At 34.7% G+C, this 18,869-nt stretch overlaps 1 long non-coding RNA gene across 1 annotated transcript; it reads right to left on the bottom strand.

Moving 5' to 3' along the window:
* Nucleotides 1-2,945: 2,945 nt before the first annotated feature.
* Nucleotides 2,946-4,014, bottom strand: LOC149006695 (uncharacterized). Its single transcript, XR_016175289.1, has 3 exons — nt 3,718-4,014; nt 3,576-3,637; nt 2,946-3,454 (listed from the first exon to the last, which is right to left on the bottom strand). It is a non-coding gene; the product is annotated as an uncharacterized LOC149006695 (long non-coding RNA).
* Between the last annotated feature and the right edge of the window lie 14,855 nt (nt 4,015-18,869).

The raw sequence follows: 18,869 nt of genomic DNA, 5'->3' as shown, positions 1-18,869 counted from the left end.
ATATATATATATATATATATATATATATATATATATATATATATATATATATATATATATATATATATATATATATATATATATATATATATATATATATATATATATATTCCAATTCATGGGAAGTCAGGATTCATGTCATCCTTCAATAGTATTTAAATTTTCTTTTTTGCGTTTGTAAGTTTTCCTTTTGAACAAACTACACTAACTCCCGAAAATGGAAGCTTTAAAGGACTCATACCCCACTTTTTGTTTAAAATACACAAATACCCAATTCATTAAACACATAAGTCCATTCTATTAGTAAAACAATTAATTTATTGTTTATTTTTCTTTAATTCTAAAAATGTCCTTACCAAAAAATCTGAGGGAAAAAAATAAAAAAAATTCGACAACAATGTTTTCATCAAATAACCTTCATAGGCTTTTTTTTTTGTTAAATGAGAATAAGATTTCGTGGAATGATATAATAGTCTTTGTGATAATATAACTAATCATTCTAACAGAATAGGACCTATATGTCTTTTGAAACAAAAAGTGGGGTGTCAGTGTTTTAAAGCCTTCATTTTAGTGTGTCAGTGCAATTTTTTCTTCCCTTTTTTGAGAGAAAAGAAGAGATAAAGGGAAATTAACTTATTTAGTTATTATTATTATTTTGAGAATCAAGTTTATCCCTATAATTGGCTTTCTATCACGGGATCCCTCGGCCCCCCCCTTGGCCGCCCTCACACGCCGCCTTAACACCTTTGTTTCTGTTCGGTCCGTCAGCGCCTCTTGAAAATAATATAAAACCAAAACCTGTCCCCCCCTCGGCCTCTTTGTCCTCTTGTTCTTTCTTTCTCGCTCGCTCTCGCCTCCGGCCCGCCCCCCTCTCTTCGTCCGTGGGGTTGGTTCCGGCCCCCGCCCCGTGTGTCCCTTCTGCTCTTGGGTTTTGGTCCTCTTTCCTCCCGTCGGGTTGGTTGCCGCGTGCTGGCGCCTTGTTCTTCTCCTGGCTTGGTTCTGGTCTTTGGGTTCTCCTTCTTCCCTCCGATGCTCTCCTGGTGTCTTGTTGTCTCTTGTTCTGTTGCGCGGCCATCGGGCCGCCCTCCTCGTGGGCTCGTTCTTCTTGGTCCCGGTCTTGCGCCTGCGGCCTCCCCGTCCGGCGTCGTTCGATGCCCTTTGTTTCATCTTCCCCCCTGATTTCTTTCTGGAAATTTCATTGATCTAATCCTCGGTTTTTGAATATTTAGAAATCATCGAACAAGGTTTTTTTTTTTTTTTTTTTTTTTTTTACCAATAATTTCAAGAGTACCCGGCTTAGTTTACATTCGGTTCATTCACTCAACCAATTCTTTACGTTTGATAACAAGTTGTTAATTGATTTGTGACATATGGCAACCATCACCTTTCCTTGGTGTTAGACCCTTCTATCACATCTTTGAATTTTACAATTATTATCTATTGTAATATGATAATATCTCAACAATTACCAGTAATTCAAAATTATTTAATTATAGGTTTTTCTGTTGTCGTTGTTGTTCCCCCCTCGTGTCTCGGTGTATACGTTGCAAGGGTGTCGGCTACATTATTTCCTTCTCTAAGAATATGAAAGAAAAAAACCCATGAGTAAAATTAGACATCAACTCCCTAAGTGTCAAATATATATAACGTGCTTGATCTGCCAGGCTATTTTTTTCCAACTTACTTATTATTAATGAGGTTAATCACATCATAGAGGTTATCACTTTTAGTAAGGAAATGTGAATTCTACTGCAAAGAGCTTTAAGATCCACAATCTTGAACAAAGTAAAAGCTCATTCTCCTATTATGATCTCTCCCAATGCCTCCAAATCCTATTGCATCAAGATCTGGAAGATGAGAGCCATTAACATTGATTTTGATCCAATCATGTTATAGGCTCAACCATTTGATCAAATTATTGCTTGGTGAATGATTAGTTATGTTGTCCATTTTCTAGAATTCTTGTGCAAACTGATTTGCTAACCTGAGACACTGGAAAATATGAGAGACTTGAATATTGCGCATTAAATGCGCATCTGCTACCAACGGTCGAGATTTTGATCTAGACCGTTGGCTAACGCACAGAACTGAAGTTAAAGCCTGAAAATAGTTCTACAATCTTCCTCATCCAAATCATATTAAGGGGATCAAAACATCATGGTTGCTCCCCATGTCTCTATTAAAGATCAACATTTTAAAGAATTCTATAAATTATTCCAAACTGTTTTTGGGAACACATGATTTCCAAGCTAAAAAATGTCAATGGGTGAAGCAATCAAATGATGCACATCAACTATTTGTTAAAAAGTAAACGATTGAAATGTGAAAGAGGTGGATTGAACGACCTAGATAGTAGTGGTTGAAAAGTTTTAAGTGGTTCACACCTCAGATCCACTTGCTCTTCTCCACTGAAAAACCATTAAATGTTAAATGACGTATGACACTATGCTCAGTTATGTTAATAATCTATCAACATTAATTTTTACCTAACTTCCTTGTTTCTTTAACTGTGTGACTTTAGTATCAATGCCTACCTTATTTCATGTGATAGAATGGAAAATTGTTGCAATTTCTTCATTAACATGATCTCTTTTGGTTAAAATTCTTTATTGTTTTGACCACCTTCATATGGGTAGGTTTAGTAGTTTCCATTTGTTATTTTCATGGTATTAATTTCAAATTTGATGGATCGGTAATGATTTGATAGAAATACTGGATTAATATTTAATAGCTTTCTAAAAGGGAATTTAAACCTGTTTACAGGACGTCTTCAGGCCAATATATCCAACATTGTTGAGGATATTAAAATTTTTCTTAGTGGGCTTGATTCTTTCGTTTTAGAGCCCATTTATAAGACATTATCTGTGGCAAACATGATGATCTGGCCTAATTCCACTACGTGGCTTCTTGATCTTTGTAATCAAAACGTCATTAGTCTTGGCCGTTTCAATGGAATTCTATTACCAAAAGAAAAAAAAAAACCTGTTTCCAGAAAACAAAACACTACCCAACACATTTGTGCAGATGAATTGACTTTAGAGCTTACAAGACCTTCAGTGATAGCTTTAAGCTTCCTACAAGGTCAAAGAGTTGATAAATGCTTATTGCTGAATAATACAGTAGCAGCACTTAAACATATCAAACTATAGATACTAGTAGACTCACTCTAGTTACAAACAGTGTGTCTTTCCCTGTTCTGATATTCTCGAAAGCTATTTCAGAAGACTCAAGTCATGTTCATAAAAATTTCTTACATTATAATAGCTAGATCATCAAGATTGCTACCTATGAACCTAAAGAGTTTCATACTCCTGGGCTCCTAACTCTGTTTTTCAACTGCTGATGGATGTGGAGTGTGCCTGTTATTGGCTCCTGATCCTGGATAATCCATTTTTTCCAATTCCATTCTTCCATTGATGAAGAATGCTTCCTCCCAGTTTTCATCTGTGATTTCCTATTTTCAGAAGAAGGGAATAGAAAGAATAAGGATACATGGAAAACCCAGCATCAAAAATTTCACATGAATCTTGTTCATTGATTTTGCTAAAAACCTGTTCATCAAATTTGTAACATACCTGATGGTTATTAATCTCCATAGGTGTAACTTCTTGAGGTTTGGACAACAGACTTCTAGTTCCTGTAAGCACAAAGACAATGAAAGCTTAGCAAAAGGAAATGTTTAAGTCAAGTAGAAGGAGAAATGTGAGAGAGATATACTTGTTACTGGGACAGCATTCAAGGAGATAAGATGAGAAAAACCCAATAGAATAACTAGGGAAACACCAAGCATAGAGCCAGCCATGTCTATAAACCACTATGTTGCTGATGGGTTTTAGCACTTTGTCTCTGCTTGCTTCCCACAACCCATGCTCTTCCCCCTCCTTTTATACCATTCTTGGTTATATAAACTCTTCAGATCAGATGTTTGTGGTGGTGTTGGCACATGTGTCCTTTCCCCCTCCAAAGTCAAAAAGGTGAGAACCACAGAAGCTCTGATGGTGGTCTACCTAACCTGTCTTCTACTATGGTAGTGTAAATCACATATTTGTCAACCAAGGTCTCATGTCTGGTTTTTAAAACAGATTAAACAAAGACCACAAATGGGATTTTCAGTTCCAGTCATGAAGGATATTCTCCAGTAGTTTCGCAAATCTGATAAGGTTGTCACTGTTTTGGTAAGGCGAATTGAGTGGGCAACATCATTGAAGATTAATAAGACGCAAAACCCAAAACCAGCATGGAAAGAAAACCCACCCCACCATGGAAGTGGAGAATGACAAAAGCATAACATAAGAATTCTCTCCCACGTTAACCCAAAAAAAAAAAAAATCTCTCCCACTAATTTAGTCAAGCACATACACTCAGTACTGTGGGATATTCATAAGATTTCGAGGAAACTTAGCAGGTTTCCTGTTTCCATGAAGACAAAAAAAAAAAAAAAGGTATTCCGTATTCCTTCTCTTTATCTTCTCCTGTAGCTGCAAGCGTTGACAAATTAGGGTTTTTGGCAAAAGGGTTTGAATTTAAAATCTAGTACTGCCATCATTATGTTCCTTCCACTCCTTCAGAAGGATGTAATGGTTGGATTTATTTGAGATTATTTTAGTTAAAGGTGTAGATCATCATTTATAAAAGGTTTACGTGTAAACAGTAACCACTGCAAAGTCACAATGAGAACCACCCAGGCCACCACTTGTTTGGAGAAAATCCAAAGAGAGAATTTTTTTTTAAGTTCAAGAATGAAATGATTTGAGCATACATACGGATCAAAACACCAATAGATGAGGAAAGATTCTCACTCACCTTTTGTAGTCTGCAGACACCATGATGGAACTCAAAGTGATTCAGACACGAAATGTCAGCAAAAAACAGAGCCATCCACCAAAAGCAATTGGCAATTTCTACCCATTTTTTTCAGCACAATTGGTAACCACATGAAACACTCCAGGCGTGAGTGCGTGATTCGTGAGATGCGTGACAGTAAAAGGCAGGAAGAATACATTGTTAATTGAGAATACAAACACAAATGCTGTGGGTAAAGCTGTGTCCTTTTGGGGTAAAGTTCTTGTGTCTCCAACAAGGCAAGAAGACCAAACCTTTGAAGAGACACTAGTAGTAGGAAAACCATGGGCTCTAAGATGATTACAGAGAGACAGTTGCAGGGAAAGAAATTATTTTTTTGATTGATGCCATCAATCGTTTGACTCCCCTGTGCCCTGTGCTTGATCCGATGTACATATCATATATCCATACTAATTTATCAGTGAAAAAAAAATTAAAATAATAAAATAAATAATGATTTTTTTTTGGGTAATACAACTATATTGATGGAGACAAAGGCTCTGGTTGAGGAACATGCTCCTTCAGCCAGGCAGTGGAATTTTGCCAAACCAGTGCAGTTTCTAGCACTAGGGCTTCCTGGGCCAAAGAATGAGCCACAAAATTGGCTTCTCTTGGAGTAAAACAAAAAACACACGAAAGGAGGGCTGCTGCCAAATATCTAATATTATATATCACATTTTGAAGCTGAAATTGGACAGGGATATGTGGGTGTAAGAGTAGCCTCACCACTGAAAGACAATCAGACTCCAAGATTACATGAAGCCAACCTTCTTCAACAGCTAACCAGAGCCCTTGTCTAATCCCCATTGCCTCACCAACCTCAGCTTCACCAAACAATGCTGAAATTGATTTCGCCACTAGTGGATTTCCATTCCAATCTCGTGCTACAATGCCGATACCACTTGCTGTCCTATTTGCCCGTAGTGCAACATCAGAATTGATCTTGATCACTCCTCTTAGAGGTGGCTGGCAACATATAGTGGTATGATAGTTTGGACGTGGTTGTGACTGAAGTACTGAACTCAAACCTGTGTTGCTTCTTGCAGTAGGTACTGAACTCAAACCTGTGATATTCTCTTCCGTTACTGTCTTATCTTTTTATACTTGTTAAAGTTACTAATTCAATCTTAAATTTTACCTGAAATTACTAATGTTTCTTGTATTTTACAAGTACTTCAGAATAACTTTAAGGTTTTCTATTATTTTTAGATAATTTAATGTCCTTTATACTATAGTTTAATTTTTTTTAAACCCTAACCTTTATGAAAATTATTATTCCCAACCATCTTTGACAGCAATGTCCATTTTAACTTCACTAGAATTAAGAAGCCAACAGATAATATTATGTTCATTTAAAAAAAATCATATGAATTACCAAAAAAAATTATATTATATTCATATTGGATTTCAAAGAGTTGAATCCTAAAAAGATGGCATAAGGCAACGCAGAACTGTTCTAGTGGTTGAAGCCAACACCTTTTAGTGAGAGGTTGTGGGTTGGACTCTCACTGAGACATATATTAATATCCCCATCTCCCGGCTTAATAAAGCATGTTTGTATATATAAAATAAAAGATGACATAAAGAGTAAATAACTAATTTTTTACAAATTTTAAGTTTATTTTGGAGGGTTTTGAAAAATACAAATATGTTGCATTATCAATCAACTAGCAAAACTTAACGGCAAGGAGCATCAATAAATTGAGGAGTCCAAGATTGGGTTTGTAATTTTAAAAATTATAAAAGATATGATAGTAATTAAACTATAGTATAAAAGAAATCAGTAATTTTAAAGGACAAAATCAACATTACATAGCTAATCTTAACGACCTCTTAACATTAACATTGATGGAAGGACCAATAGTGATTTCATAAAGAATAGAATTTGATTTTAAATCAAACTATAGTTAAGGGGCAAAATTAATTAATTGAAACAAAAAAATCATATTCAAAAATTTTGAAGGTCAAGTCATAAGGGGTTCCTAAAAATCAAGTTGGTCAGACATCCTAGTTCTTCAACTATTAGAGACAGTTGATGAAAACTTTGAATATAATGCATTTGGCACCATATGTGGTGACAAAAAAATCTTATCCTCTCAAGTCTCTCCTTTAGTTTTTTCTAAAATTAGAAAGCACACTTGGCACCATTCAACCCCTTACAAAACCCTTTCTCCTCCACCACTGAGTTTCTATATTTCAACAGTTATCTGAATGACCTCCATGAATGCCACTTTTGAACCAGAAAAAGGTTATCATTTTCACGAATGGAAAATCATGAGGTCTAGATTTCAAGATTTGTCCATTATCATCACTAAAGCTCCTTTTGATGATACAAAGTCAAGACTTCCAGAATGAAATCACTAGACGACATGAATGAACCTCCAAACCAGTTTTTATTTTTAATTTTTAATTATGAAACTCACTTTCTCCCTGTCTTCCATGAGAAAAATCTACAAGAAATGATCTTCTTCTCAGGCAGGTGAGCAGGTCTTCTTATTGCTGTTAATTAAATAAAATGGGTTACTGATTAGAAATGATCTGTGGGTACTTTCCTGGACCATTAGAAGTTGATTATGAGCTCAAGTCAATGTAGCAATGGAGCTGGATGGCAATCTCAATTGGTGGGGCCGAGTTAACTGCTTATGTTGCTACTTAGAAAATTTTACATTAGGGTTTCTCTAGTGAGGGCTAGAATAGAGTTGTGTTCTTTAAATTACATTTAGATTCAAACTCAATTACCTCACTTTGAAAGGTGTTAAATTCATTCATAAGATGATCAAATTATTCTTGGCTTAAATTAATAAAAATAAAATTACTAATATACTCTCTATAACTTATTTAATATATGGGTGACGTAGTCATTTCATGAATGAACTTAACCTGATTTTAGCCTTCACTAGAAGGACTCTAATGTAAAATTTTATGCTTCTTATTATGAGAAATCTTATGAAGGAGTAACAATGAATGATTAATGTCATAACTCTTTTCACCCCAACTGCAAACAAAAATCTAGAAAGAAAAGGAGGAATCTAGGAAAATGATAAGCAGATTTTGTAGGAATTGAGAATTATAACCACAATTGGTTGATTTAATTCCCAATGAAAGGTAGTGGGTTGTGAGAAGAGATGAACCCTAATTTGGAATTTAAGAGAATCAAAAGTTAGACTTAAAGCTGGACCGCCGAGAGAAGATTGGGTTGACAAAGAGAACATAGAAAAGGATGGCAGAGAAAGAGATGAGTCATTTCATCTATCTCTTGGATGCTTTTCTTCCTCGACTTCTAAATCCCTTAAGTTCAATTCATCGTTGCCAGAGAAGACAATAAATCACATTTTCTTCCTCTCTAATTCTCTATTTACTTTCTTGGGAAGTATGAGCAAGGAGCAAGTATATGACTTGGTGTTGAGTTGGGAACTTGGAAAGGATGAAAGGAAGAGAAGGGGTCGGGCCTCATACTGTAAAATGACCTCTTGCTTCCTTGAGCCTGCATGGAAACATCCGCACAAGCTCAAACGAAAATCGTAGGAGGTGCAGTGCTGTTGTAGTGCATGATGAATTACTTGACGTGATTTCTTCATTGATCATTGAAGATGATTCAAATATACTAGGCGAGAATGAGATACCCTAGAAGGAAGAAATTATATATATACGACTTGGAGCAAGGCAGCAACCTCATTTTTCAGGATTTGGGTGCTACTCAAGTCTCAAGGGAGTAATTTCTTAATCTGATACCCAAGGTGGAGGGGCGGTGAGTCTTGAATAAGTATCAACCAATGTGCATGGCAAGCTTTTCATGTAAAGTACTTTCAATCAATATGTAAACAAGATTGATGGATGTGCTTCTTACAAGTTACAACTGATTTCAAAAGAACAGGGTTGTTTTAAAGAGGAAAAATAATTATAGTGTACTTTTATTTGGCGTCAAAACTAATCAACTAGATGTGATAAAGCATATGACATATTCAGATCGTAGTTTTGAACAGGTTTGGTTTCTCACTTTCTCTAACACTTGGATGTTGACGGATTTGATATATTCTTATTTCTACTATAATATCAGTAGTATTAATGGGGGACCAAGGGATTCTTAGGGTGGATGTGGTTTAAGTCAAGGTGATCTGATTTTCTGTTATAACAAATACCATGAAATAACGAATCGAAAAATAAATAAACAAGAAAACACACAGAAATTTAACATGGTTTACACAATGATAAGGTATGCTACGTGCATGGATGAAGAAGAAGAGTTTTTCATTTTGTAAAAGAAGAACAAAAAGATATCGCACAACGTCTCGCAAAGAATAATGTTATAAGAACTTTCACCCAAAACCCTAATCTCCAAATCTCAAATCTCTTAATAATGTTGTGGGCGAACATAAGATACATATATATAGACTTTAATTAGGGGAAGCAGGTCATTCAGGTTGCCACCAAAATATGTTGATGCATGTCCATCTTCCAAATTAAGTATAAGAATTCGAGTCAAAACATAATATTTTTCCACTTATATTTATATTGCCCGTAGAGCTGTTTTGTGGGAATCAAAAGAACATGGTTGGTATGGGTTCCCCTGCTATTGTTATTTGGAGATAATATTTTTATTTTCCATGATGCATCCATGCATTGTGTCAATCATTTGATGTGCTTATTGAGAAGTATTAAGAATTCTAAGGGGAAAAAATTAAATTTTAAAAACGGCAAATTATTTTTAGGGAAAGTGGCTCTCCATCGGAAGCACCGAATTCCAAGTGACTTCAAAAAGATATAAATAATGAGTCTTTATAGGTATTCTTAGGGTTGAAAACGAATTTTGAAGCAACTTTTGAGGCATTCGTGAGACGAATTGAATGTGCGCAACTTTACCAAAAAAAAAAAAAAAAAATGCTACCTTTTCAAAAACATCGATAAACTATTGCTTCAATGTGACATCAATAGTGTGTGCTTTGTTTAGGGATTCTTTGGTTACATAAATCCAAAGATTTCGAATCTCTCGATTCATGAATGCTAGATTTATACTCGTTTTGTTGTGAGAATTCATGGATTCATGAAATCTAGAGATTTATATTTTTACACTAAAAAAAGGTGAATCTGTAGATTTATGGATATGGGGTGAAATCCTACATAAAAGTACTAAACATTTGTGCATTCACAAAAATCACATTGACCAAACAATTTCTCATAAGAAAATTCCACAAATTCACGTCAACCAAACAATTAACATTTTATGAATTATGACTCCATAAATTTGAAATCTCCCCGACTCATGCAACCAAACAGGCCCTTAAACAACTAGATTTAAGAGGTGGCTAGTTTAAAAACAATACCATATTTAAAGATTTTTAATCAAATAGTCTCTCGATAGTTTTTTTTTACTATTATTTTTTTTTATATATTTATTATGATAAAGATAAAAATTTATAGATATTAAGCATAATGGCTACATCCATAGTGAAACATGGTCTCATTGGATAGTAGTCCTCCATGTTCATTTGATAGTCTAAAGAGCCAATTTTTAGCTGCACCCTGGTTTAAGTTACAGACTTCTAATTTGGTTGTGATTAGTATCATCATCTTCAAAATTGAGAAAATAATAGGGGGTTACTTGGTTGATTTGTTTTTCTGTGGTGAGGATGTCTCCTAGTAATGCATCACACCATATATGCTTTAGTTGGATATCTTTTTTTTGTGCCCTTTATATCACCTCCCAAATGGCTTCCAATAGATGCTTCATTAGTTGTCCTGATGCAGCGACTCCTTTTTGTAGATCTTTGACTTTTCCATCCCACAATAAACCTATGCTCTAGCTATCTCCATTTAGTTCATCAAATATACCTGCACACATTAACATAAGTGAGTTCCCAAATCTATTGTTTAAATGATGACATTTTTTTTTGATCTGAGGTTCATCCGAGCCAGTTTGCGCGCACCACAACTACTTCCTCAACGCCCCTAGTAAATTGTATTCTTTTATTTTTCTTTAATAAAGCTGAGCTGTTACCTTAAAAAAGGGGAAACGGAAAGGGTATTTGTTCATTCTTGTTTCATAAGATTTGTTTTCTCAGCTTAACTCTATTTTCAATAATTAGTTTATACTAATCATCACCTATTAACTTAGGTCTATAGGTGATTAGATGAACTTTGAGCACATAGGGTTTCATAAGCTAGGATTATCTATATGATTACAAAATAGTACCCTTTACCTAGGGATATATTCATTATTCAAGCAAACTAGGAAAATTTCCAGATATCTGAAGTTATAATTTGAACTCAAGTTGTATTCCATCACTCCGGACAAAAATCTCTTGAACACCATGATATCTCTAGTCCTCTTTTTTCTTCTTCTCTTTTTTTTTTTTTTTTTTTTTTTTTTTTTTTTTTTTTTTTTGGGGGGGTGATTGCTGGAAATCTTACATATTTTTTCCAGACTTCCTATGCTGTGAAATCTCCGTTTCTGGGGATAATAAAAAATGAAAATAAAAAGAGAAAGGGTTATCGTGGGCCAAGTTGGGCTATCATGGGCTTGAATCTTAACAGTAAAATATCGATGATCCAAATAAAGGTTGTTGACGATATGTGATCGAATCTACCCAAACACACACAGCACACAAATTGGATCGACATCTAAGCCGGGGAAGCATAGATGCAAAAAAGTTTTAATCTTACGTGTTTACCATCCTATGAAATTTTGGACCGTCAAATCCGAATTTTGGTTGAGATCGAAATCTCAATTCAATAGTCTCCTTTATGTTGCCGGACAGTCCTACGCATTAATGTGATTAACATCTAAGTGGGGGAAGCATAGATGTAAAAAAAATTCAATCTTGTGCATTTACCATCCTGAAATTTTGGACTGTCATATCCGAGATTTTGGTCGAGATTTCAATCTAGACTGTTAATTGTTTAACAGTTGAGATCGAAACAACTGTCGATATCAAAATCTCAATTTGACGGTCTCCTTTATGTCGCTAAACAGTTAATGTGCAGGACTGAAGCCAGGTCTGCAAAGGTGATAATGCACTACTTGATCCGTTTACATTCCTAGGTGCATCATGCATGGGTTGACAAGTATGGGTACAAAAAAAGGATGGGATTATGGGCTTGTGGGCTTCAATATGGAAGTGGGCCTTAAGATTTCTTAGGTATTTGGTATTGGGATCACTGGATACTCTAGTTATGGACTGATTTACGTTCGGCCCACTCTGTCCATGTTGATCCAGGTCAAAGAGAGCAAGGGGTAGACGAATCCATATTAATTCTAATACTAATTCAAGAAAAAATCTAGGGTAAAAAAGGATGACACGTGGATTGGTTTACTTGCAATCGTCAGATGGAAGGGCTGATACAAAATCAGCCCATTTAGAAATGGCTGAAACGTAAATAGTCCATTTTCAAAAATGTGTGAGTCATCTTCATTCGTGGGTCATAATTAAACAAGTCTACACGTCGCCCATATGACAGTTAGATAGACAAGATCAATCAAGGACAATGAAAGATGGAAAGGATACGAATCTAGAGGGAATCAACTTGAATGCTACGCATTCACTACTGCTGATGGTCGAGATCAAATCTAGGCCTAGATTTCGATCTCGACTGTAAGCAGCACAGTATTGCGCATTAAATGTACAGCACTGAAGTTGAACCCAAATCCAGTGTGCCATCTACCTGGTTGCCTTCCACCAAACTAAAAGCTCAGCACCACAAATTCATCATGAACACGTATCGACTAGTTTGTGCCTTTTAAACCAATGAAGTACTGAATAACAAAAAAGTGCTGGAATTCACTCTTGATAAATATACATAGGATTAGGAAACATGTAAAAGCCCTAACATTGCCAAAATGCCTAACCTAGAATAATATGGATTAGGTATTTTCTTTGTTTGCACAAGTACCCCAAATGCCTTCCAAAAAGTGATTTGTCGATTTTGAATAAGTAGAAAATTTTTCACTGTACATTTTTTGTCCACGTAGGCATTTGTTGGGCCCATTACCAAACCAATTGGCTTGTCATAAAAGGAATGTGAGGGAAAAGCACCACAAGCTTCAAAAATATCTTCAAGACTATATAGAATGACTTCTTGTAATCTTGTATATCTTAACTAAACATGAACCAACCAAGAATGTCAACATCTAACCTTGAATAGGTTACCTCTTCATATATCTTAACTAACTTTTATCACTTCGTATCTTAACTAACCTGTGCTGTCTCCTTATCTTACTAAAGCCTAACGATTTTGAGAAAAAGGGAGAGGTGGGACAAAATGGTTGCATAGGGAAAACCATTGCCTAACATGAGCCTAACCCATTTATAATCAAATCCATATTGGCACCAATTAAGGTTTCTCTCATAACGCAATAGCCCATCTAGGATCAAATCCATCTTTGGCATCTGTTTTCATTTTCTTGAGTACGATTTTTATATATTCGAGGTTAGAGGATAATTCTATCTAGACCTCCATCACCATACATTAAGGGGAGCTCACTTTCTTAAGTTCATCCAGATTATTTTATGTCTGCCTAGACTACATCCTTAAGATAGCTTGCTATATATAATTTAGAGAGCAAATTGCATCGGCACCCAAAATGGAAGCCTGAAAGCACGACACAGTGACACCTCACTTTAAGTTTAAATACAGATACCTCAAAATTGAATTTTCATTGACACATTAGTCCAATTTGTCCTTGAAAATTGTTAAATCACTGTTTACAATTCCAAAAATATTCCTATAATTAACAAATACTTAATTGTTTTTAGTGACAAATTGGACTAATGTGTCCAATGAAAATCCAATTTTGGGGTGTATGTGTTTTCAAACATAAAAGTTGCATGTCAGTGCTTTAAAGCTCTATTTTAGGGTGCCAGTGCAATTCGCTCTAATTTAGATATAAGGAGGGTCTTCATCCCTTGGCCTCAAGAAGATTTGAATTCTTGAGGAATTAAATATTGATTAGTTATCAAACATTTCTCGAAAACCATCTAGTGGTAGTATCATAAATCTCCTCTAATTTTTTTTTTATTTATAATTATGATTATCAACTTAAATTGTTATTCAATCATTCTCCTCACATAGTCATATATATGTTCATTTATTCGGACAATATAACCAAGATATTTTCATATAAAAATCCAATCTTATAATGATATTTTTTTTTTGTCTCATATCTAATATTTTTCCCCCAATTTTCCTTGTAACACATGACTACATGAGATAATGACATTTAATTCATCATACATGAAATTTTGTTAATCAACTTATTTTTTATTTAAAATATATTATCTATTTTATATGTCATCTTTTTATATTCATACATTCTTTCTTCTGCGTAGACATATGGAGCATCGATATAATGATCTAATTAACAAATGTCATTACGTAACTAGTATATATATTCTTTGACCAATCAGATGCTCTACAACTAAAATATGAGCCAATCACAAAACCCAATATTCATGGGAATTTAAATAATAAATGGAATTTTGAACAATGGGACACTGTGATGTGTCATTGTGTCTAGACCAAAAAAGAAGGATAACCTTTTTTTCTTGATGAAATAATCTATTCCTTGGTTTTTCAAATATATATAAATATACTTTTACTTCCTTTTTTTTAAGCCAAAGTTGGAAAAGAAATTAAAAAAGCTTCTTCAGTTTTGAAAAGGTGTGAAGGTGAGGACACATGTCTTTGTCTTCACGTACTTATTAAATAAATACAATAAAAAGCTTCCACGCTAGACTTGCAGGAGAAAAACAGCAAAAAGAAAAAAAAAAAGAAAAGAGAACCATAAAGTAATGGGTGAGACGAAAAGATAGTGATGTGTTGGTGGGTTATTACTTGTTAAAACTTAAAAGCTACTTTTTCAACAATTTTTATTTTAAATTTATTATTTTTTAAGTAAGTAAAAGCAACAATTTTTGAGTAAAGAATTAAAGAAAGAAACAATCAAGAGTGGCAGAAACAAAAAAGAAAAAAAAGAAAGTCTTTTTAAGATCTTAGTTGACCACGTGTCACTCTCGACGGAGATCCTTTCACCACGTGTACGTAGAGCTTAGTTCAGCCACTTAGATTTGGATAATCTTCACGTTCAAACCACTCTCTCAGAGATGCGCTTTCGATATCCTGGAAGGGACACGTGGAGTTCGATAACGGTTTTAAGATGGACGGCAATGATTGTTGGACGTACCTTTACGCTTTTTCTTTCTTTCTGACACAGTGGGACCCACTTTGGAATATGGATTATGACGTGTTATCGTCTTTTGTTTTTTTTCCTGGCCAGGCTACAAGGTTTGTCCGTGCGGCCACAACACACCTTCCGCGTGTTATGGTGGGAAGACAAAATAGCCGACGTGGACATTTGATGATTGTTTAGAATTTTCTCCTTAAGATTTTTATTTTTTTGGCTTTGTTTGGGGGAGAGCTTTCCGATTCTCATGTTTATTTTTTTAAGAAAATGAAACAAGTTTAGTACAACTCCATAAGGATATGTTTGGATGATAAGAAAAAGAAAAGCAAAACATGACAAAAAGCATTTAATACCAATGCTGTTTTAGAATTTTTTCTTGATTCTTTGTGATTTAATCGATTTTCATGGTATGCAAGTACAAAGAATATCCGTAATATAACTTGCTTTTGTACTAGAAAGTTACGGTAAGATGTTTGGAATTTTTGTCCAATATTAACTATTAATTGATATATAATCTCATTACATATGTGGAACATCTTCATCATTTAATTTGAACTTTTTATACAAAAAGGTTATATGATGTCAAAAGCCCAGTGGTTTGTTGACTTAGATGCATTGTTATATTTAAATATTAAAAATATAAATTAAAATTTGGAGGGGAAGGTTCCTCATACCATCAATGTGGAATCTACTTATCTTGTAGGCAATTAAAATTTTTTTTTGGGTAAAGGAAGTAGGAACTTGTCAAGAAGTGTGGTCGATGCACACAGCACACTCCTATGTGTCTTTTGTCTTCCTAATTGGATTTTAATCGTAACAATTGGATAATAAAGTACCAGGTGTCACAATCCTATATAGGAAGTCACAAGGAATTGCAGGGGTAGGAGTTGTAGAGGATGTGAACCTGATTTTTATGTGCATTATAATATGCCGTTTTTTTTTTTTTTAACAAACGATTTTTATATATTGGTGATGGAAGTATTACATAATACCATCAAGAATAATCTAACTTATGACCTCCTCATTAAGTGGTGGTGGTCTTACCAATTGAGCGACCCTGTGATGGTATCATACACCATTTTCTCTCCTCCTTAAGCAAGAGTTTATAAGTGTTCTTGTTATCCACAAAAGAGGGGGACTTCATTTTCATATCAGCAAAAATTTTGAGATTGAGACCATCATCTCTAATATCAAACATCTAGTGCCCTATTTTGAGTATTGTAATTTTATTATTGTTTCTAGACAAATCAATTAAGTTGGTGATCACCTAACCTTGATAGCTCAATTAGCTGTAAGTATGACTACTTGGCTGACTTTGTCTCCTTGGCTTGTAGAGTTGTGTTCTTCTTTAGCATCAACTATGTCATTATAATATATTTCTTTTTTATTCAAAAAAAAAAATCTAAATTTTGAGAATACACTTAATGGGTAGTGAGGGACATTTTTAAATTTTTTTGGGAGGGGGTAAAGAAGAACTTTCACGTAATTTCCTGACTATTAGTTCTATTGGAAATGAAATAGATTTTATTTTGCCATGGCATTTATAATCTTCCCCACACTAGCGATAGGGGAACTTTTTTTTTGTTTGTTTTTGGTAGAAGCAGAAGGGTGGACCTGGCACAATGGAGAGACTGCCTAGAAAGTCCCTTTCCTAGACCCTGCACTGGCACTGGTACATCCTTTTTTTTTATCTTTTTTTTTAGAAGCAAATAGGAGAACTTCTCCTAACAAAATTCGTTAAATATTCTTACAATCATCTGCCTAATATTTACCAATAAAAGATGAAGATAAAATTTTGTTACTTTTGAAGTACAAAGGAATTTAATATCCTTAGTAGGTTTTATAAGTGGACCTAAGGCCATAATATTACAATGTTGACTAACGGTTTCGTATTTATGGCAATCTTGCATTGAATATTATGATATTTTGATTGTGAAAATGGATTGCAATGAAGTTAAAGCCATAGAAACAAAAAATTATTGTTTAATTCCAACTTACCTTATTTCGTGTTTCTTACTAATCCTTACAAAAAATAAATAAATAATTTGAAAGTAATTTAATATAATGTTATTCTTAAAAAAGAAAAAAGAAAAAGAAGAAGAAAAAGTAGTATGATATTTTTTCCCACTTATTGAAGCAAGTTCTGATCTTCGCCCAAAAAAAATGCAAATTTCTAATTCCTAAAATGCAACAGGATTAGGCTTAATAAGACTTGAAGATTGGAATAAAGCTACCTTAGCTCGCCATGTGTGGAACTTGGCCTCATCATCTAGTTCTTGTTGGGTCCATTTCTCTCTCAAATCAGCATGGGAACATGTTCGACAGCGGCGTCCGTCGGTTACATGGTATAAGATCATATGGGGTAACATATGCCAAAAACGTTTCTCCTTCATCAGTTGGGTTGCTGCTAAAGAAAGGTTACAAATTAAGGATAAACTCATGAAGTGGGGAGGTGTGATTGATAATACCTATGTTTTATGCACTCACGCTAACGAAGATCATAATCATCTTTGTTTTCAATGTGGATTTTCCAATGAGATTTGGTGTTCGATACTGAAGCTCAACGGATTTAGACACATTACCATTGGATCATGGAAGGAGGTGCTTGCATGGGTGGCAAATCACTTCACTGGTCAGACTCTAATGAATCGAATACGGTGCTTTAGCTTTGTGTGTACGGTGTACAGGATTTGACAGGAAAGAAACTTAAGAATATTTAACTTTCCTAATCGGCGAAGTCCTACAACGGTAATTAGTCAAATTGTTATGGACACACGACGCCGCTTTTCCTCAACATCAGACAAGGTGCCAAATAATGCGAGAACGAGGGAATTTTTTCAACGTTGGCAGATCCAAGCTCGATTCATTTTTGACACAGAGAAAATGTTCCGTTGGATACGGTCTCCAGATGGTTGGATTGCAGTTAATTGCGATGGTTCTCAAATTGGTAGCCGTGGAGGCTATTTGACACTTGGACATGACAATACTGACAAACCAATCTTTGCCATAACTGGTGGTATGCCTAGCCTTAACATCCTTCATGCTCAGCTTAAAGCAATTGTTATTGGCCTGCTGGAAGCTCGCAATTTGGGGCACAACAAATTCCAGATACGATCCGAAACAAAGTCAGCTATTAAGATGATACTGAAGATTTATCGGGTTTCATATTATGTAGTAGATCTTGTGCAACAAATTCTTGAGCTAGCTGGGGACTTTGTTACATGTTCTTTTGAATATATTGTGCGTGAAGTGAACTCTTGTGCGGACTTCCTGGTTGGATTCTTGCAATCCACCCAAGAATTCCACCTTCACCCTCTTTATCTCCCTGAAGCTCTTTCCTGTCTTATTAGGAATGATGCTAATGCGAAAAAAAATTCTATCGTCTGTAAAACATTGATTTTTTTAAATTTTAATATAAAGCTACCTTTCTTTAAAAAAAAAAAAAATGCAAATTTCCACGAGAGCAAAATAAATGGATAAATAAAGTATTTTTAGAACCTAAAAAGTGTTTCTACGAAAAAAGAAAATCTAAAAGTGTCAATAATAAAATTCATATATAATTTTTGAGAATTCCAAAATCAAAACAAAGAGTATCTATTTCTTGAAATATAAACAATAAAGAAAGGATAACTATATTGTGGGCCATACAGTATTTACTTCTGTGGGCTGAAGAAGAACCGGTGTTTGGTTCAGGTGATTAATCGGGACAGAAAAAGAGAGAGAGAGAGAGAGAGAGAGAGGGGGGGAAATGCTGACTAGGATGGAAAGGTGCTTCCGTTCTCCCACTTTCTTTGCAGTGAGAATCAAAAGGACGATTGCAAGACCACAAGAATTTGTGGCTGAAAATTTC

The sequence above is a fragment of the Hakea prostrata genome, chromosome 8 (genome assembly GCF_041222555.1).
Source record: "Hakea prostrata isolate BN-2017 chromosome 8, UWA_Hpros_2, whole genome shotgun sequence".
Taxonomy (NCBI): domain Eukaryota; kingdom Viridiplantae; phylum Streptophyta; class Magnoliopsida; order Proteales; family Proteaceae; genus Hakea; species Hakea prostrata.
The sequence above is the reverse complement of the archived record's forward strand: the minus strand, read 5'-3'. Positions and strand labels throughout refer to the sequence as shown.